Source organism: Arachis duranensis, chromosome 7 (assembly GCF_000817695.3).
Source record: "Arachis duranensis cultivar V14167 chromosome 7, aradu.V14167.gnm2.J7QH, whole genome shotgun sequence".
Lineage (NCBI taxonomy): Eukaryota > Viridiplantae > Streptophyta > Magnoliopsida > Fabales > Fabaceae > Arachis > Arachis duranensis.
The window spans coordinates 31,006,966-31,011,452 of NC_029778.3; the positions used below are offsets into that span (position 1 = coordinate 31,006,966).

General features: G+C 41.5%; 1 non-coding gene across 1 annotated transcript; it reads left to right on the top strand.

Moving 5' to 3' along the window:
- Positions 1-2,312: 2,312 nt before the first annotated feature.
- Positions 2,313-2,420, top strand: LOC127740888 (small nucleolar RNA R71). The gene has a single exon (XR_008001744.1). It is a non-coding gene; the product is annotated as a small nucleolar RNA R71 (small nucleolar RNA).
- The last annotated feature ends 2,067 nt before the right edge of the window (positions 2,421-4,487 follow it).

A 4,487-nucleotide genomic window follows, 5' to 3' on the forward strand; every position in this document is an offset into this window, starting at 1 on the left:
AGCAACGCTTTTACCACACCAAACTTAGAAGGTTTGCTCGTCCTCGAGCAAAGGAAGAAAGAAGAGAGTAGAAGAAGAAGAAATAGAGGAGATGGAGGTGGCTTTATTTTTTGCCAAGGGGGAGAAGTAGTGTGTAGGTTGTGTAAAAATGAAGGAGTGAAGATGGGTTTATATAGGGGTGGAGAGAGGGGTAGAGTTCGGCCAATATGGGTGGGTTTGGGCGGGAAAGTGGTTTGAATTTGAATGGTGAGGTAGGTGGGGTTTTATGAAGGATGGATGAGAGTGGTGAAGAGAATGGTGGGATTTGATAGGTGAGGGATTTTTGGGAAAGAGGTGTTGAGGTGATTAGTGAATGGGTGAAGAAGAGAGAGAGTGGTGGGGTAGGTGGGGATCATGTAGGGTCCACAGATCCTGAGGTGTCAAGGATAATTCATGCCTGCACCAAGTGGCGAGCAAAAATGCTCCTTCTGCCAATCCTGGCGTTAAACGCCGGGCTGGTGCCCATTTCTGGCGTTTAACGCCAGCTTCTTGCCCATTCCTGGCATTAAACGCCAGTCTGGTGCCCCTTTCTGGCGTTAAACGCCCAAAATGGTGCCAGACTAGGAGTTAAACACCCATTTTGCTATCTTCACTGGCATTTAAACGCCAGCAAATTTTCCTCCAGGGTGTGCTATTTTTCTTTCTATTTTTCATTCTGTTTTTGCTTTTTCAATTGATTTTGTGACTTCCCATGATCATCAACCTATAGAAAACATAAAATAACAATGGAAAATAGATAAATTTAACATTGGGTTGCCTCCCAACAAGCGCTTCTTTAATGTCAGTAGCTTGACAGTGGGCTCTCATGGAGCCTCACAGATGTTCAGAGCAATGTTGGAACCTCCTAACACCAAACTTAGAGTTTGAATGTGGGGGTTTAACACCAAACTTAGACTTTGGTTGTGGCCTCCCAACACCAAACTTAGAGTTTGACTGTGGGGGCTCTGTTTGACTCTGTTTTGAGAGAAGCTCTTCATGCTTCCTCTCCATGGTTATAGAGGGATATCCTTGAGCTTTAAATATAAAGGATTCTTCATTCACCTGAATGATCAATTCTCCTCTGTCAACATCAATCACAGCCTTTGCTGCGGCTAGGAAGGGTCTGCCAAGGATGATGGATTCATCCATGCACTTCTCAGTCTCTAGGACTATGAAATCAGCAGGGATGTAATGGCCTTCAATCTTTACCAGAACATCCTCTACAAGTCCATAAGCTTGTTTTCTTGAATTGTCTGCCATCTCTAGTGAGGTTCTTGCAGCTTGCACCTCAAAGATCCCTAGCTTCTCCATTACAGAGAGAGGCATGAGGTTTATGCTTGCTCTTCAGTGACATCTTCGTCCTCTTCAGAGGAAGAATACTCATTGGAGCTCATGAATGGCAGAAGTAAATTCAATGGAATCTCTATGGTCTCAGTGTGAGCCTCAGATTCCTATGGTTCCTCATTAGGGCACTGATTGGAGGCCAGTGGACGTCCATTGAGGTCTTCCTCAGTGGCGATCACTGCCTCTTCCTCCTCTCCAAATTCGGCCATATTGATGGCCTTACACTCTCCTTTTGGATTCTCTTCTGTATTGCTTGGGAGAGTGCTAGGAGGGAGTTCAGTAACTTTCTTACTCAGCAGACCCACTTGTGCCTCTAAGTTTCTAATGGAGGACCTTGTTTCAGTCATGAAACTTTGAGTGGTTTTGATTAGATCAGAGACCATGGTTGCTAAGTCAGAGTGGCTCTGCTTAGAATTCTCTGTCTGTTGCTAAGGAGATGATGGAAAAGGCTTGCCATTGCTAAACCTGTTTCTTCCACCATTATTGTTGTTGAAACCTTGTTGAGGTCTCTATTGATCCTTCCATGAGAGATTTGGATGATTTCTCCATGAAGGATTATAGGTGTTTCCATAGGGTTCTCCCATGTAATTCACCTCTTCCATTGATGGGTTCTCAGGATCATAAGCTTCTTCTTCAGATGAAGCGTCCTTAGTACTGCCTGGCACAGCTTGCATTCCAGACAGACTTTGAGAAATCATATTGACTTGCTGAGTCAATATGGCATTCAAAATATCAATCTCAAGAACTCCTTTCTTCAGATTCGTCCCATTGTTTACAGGATTCCTTTCAGAAGTGTACATGAATTGGTTATTTGCAACCATTTGAATGAGTTCTTGAGCTTCAGCAGGCATCTTCTTCAGATGAAGAGATCCTCCAGCAGAGCTATCCAATGACATCTTGGACAGTTCAGACAGACCATCATAGAAGATACCTATGATGCTCTATTTAGAAAGCATGTCAGAAGGACACTTTCTGATCAATTGTTTGTATCTTTCCCAAGCTTCATAGAGGGATTCACCTTCCTTCTGTCTGAAGGTTTGGACTTCCACTCTAAGCTTACTTAATTTTTGAGATGGAAAGAACTTTGCCAATAAGGCATTGACTAGCTTTTTCCAAGAGTTCAGGCTTTCTTTAGGTTGTGAGTTGGTGCACGAAATTGCAATCACATTTTTGCAATTCCGCACAACTAACCAGCAAGTGCACTGGGTCGTCCAAGTAATACCTTACGTGAGTAAGGGTCGATCCCACGGAGATTGTTGGCTTGAAGCAAGCTATGGTTATCTTGTAAGTCTTAGTCAGGATATCAATAATTCTCAAGTTTAATTGCGAAAAGTAAAAGAACATGAAATAAATACTTGTTTTGCAGTAATGGAGAACAGGTTGAGGTTTTGGAGATGCTCTATCTTCTGGATCTCTGCTTTCCTACTGTCTTCTTCTTCATGCACGCAAGGCTCCTTCCATGGCAAGTTGTATGTAGGGTTTCACCGTTGTCAATGGCTACCTCCCATCCTCTCAGTGAAAATGTTCAATGCGCTCTGTCACAGCACGGCTAATCATCTGTCGGTTCTCAATCAGGTTGGAATAGAATCCAGTGATTCTTTTACGTCTGTCACTAACGCCCAGCCCTCAGGAGTCTGAAGCTCGTCACAGTCATTCAATCCTTGAATCCAACTCAGAATACCACAGACAAGGTTTAGACCTTCCGGATTCTCTTGAATGCCGCCATCAATTCTGGCTTATACCACGAAGATTCTGATTAAGGAATCCAAGAGATATTCACTCAATCTAAAGTAGAATGGAGGTGGTTGTCAGGAACACATTCATAAGTGAGAATGATGATGAGTGTCACGGATCATCACATTCATCCAGTTGAGGGACAAGTGATATCTTAGAATAGAAGCAAGCGTGATTGAATGAAAAACAGTAGTAATTGCATTAATCCATCAAGACACAACAGAGCTCCTCACCCCCAACCATGGGGTTTAGAGACTCATGCCGTAGAAGATACAATAAGAAACGTGTAATGTGTCTTAAGGTACAGATACAATAGCAAAAAGTCCTATTTATGGTGAACTAGTGACCTAGGGTTTACAAGAATGAGTAAATGACGTAAAAATCCAATTCCAGGGTCCACTTGGTGTGTGCTTAGGCTGAGAATTGAAGCTTTCATGTGTAGAGACTTTTCCTGGAGTTAAACGCCAGCTTTTGTGCCAGTTTTGGCGTTTAACTCCAACTTTTGTGCCAGTTCCGGCGTTAAACACCAGGAATTCTGAAGCTGATTTGAAATGCCTGTTTGGGCCATCAATTCTTGGGCAAAGTATGGACTATTATATATTGATGGAAAGCCCAGGATATCTACTTTCCAACGCAATTGAGAGCGAGCCAATTGGGCTTCGGTATCTCTAGAAACTCCACTTTGAGTGCAGGGAGGTCAGAATCCAACAGCATCTGCAGTCCTTTTTCAGCCTCTGAATCAGATTTTTGCTCAGGTCCCTCAATTTCAGCCAGAAAATACCCGAAATCACAGAAAAACACACAAACTCATAGTAAAGTCCAGAAAAGTGAATTTTAAATAAAAACTAATAAAAATATAATAAAAAGTAATTAAAACATACTAAAAACATACTAAAAACAATGCCAAAAAGCATATAAATTATCCGCTCATCATGAGTCCAACATATCCTAGCTCTGTCTCTTACAGCAAAAGGGAATAGCATAAGTCTGTAGACCTCAGGGTCAACCCCATTGGTCTTGACAGTGTCACAGATTTGCAAGAATTCAGCTAAAAACTGATGAGGATCTTCCAATGGAAGTCCATGGAACTTGCAATTCTGTTGCATTAGAGAAACTAATTGAGGCTTAAGCTAGTGTCAGAGGAAAAGAAGAATAGAAGGAGGAGGTAGAAGAATTCGAACTTATCAAGAGGGATAGAGTTCGAATTATGCATTGAGGAGAAGTGTTAGTCCATAAATAGAAGGATGTAAGAAGAGGGAAAGAAATTTTTGAAAATTAAAGTGAATTAATTAAAAGAAATTTTGAAAAATGGTAATTGATTTTTGAAAACTAAGATTGGGAAAGAAATTAAGTGAAATTTGAAAAAGATTTTGAAATTAGAAATCAAAAAG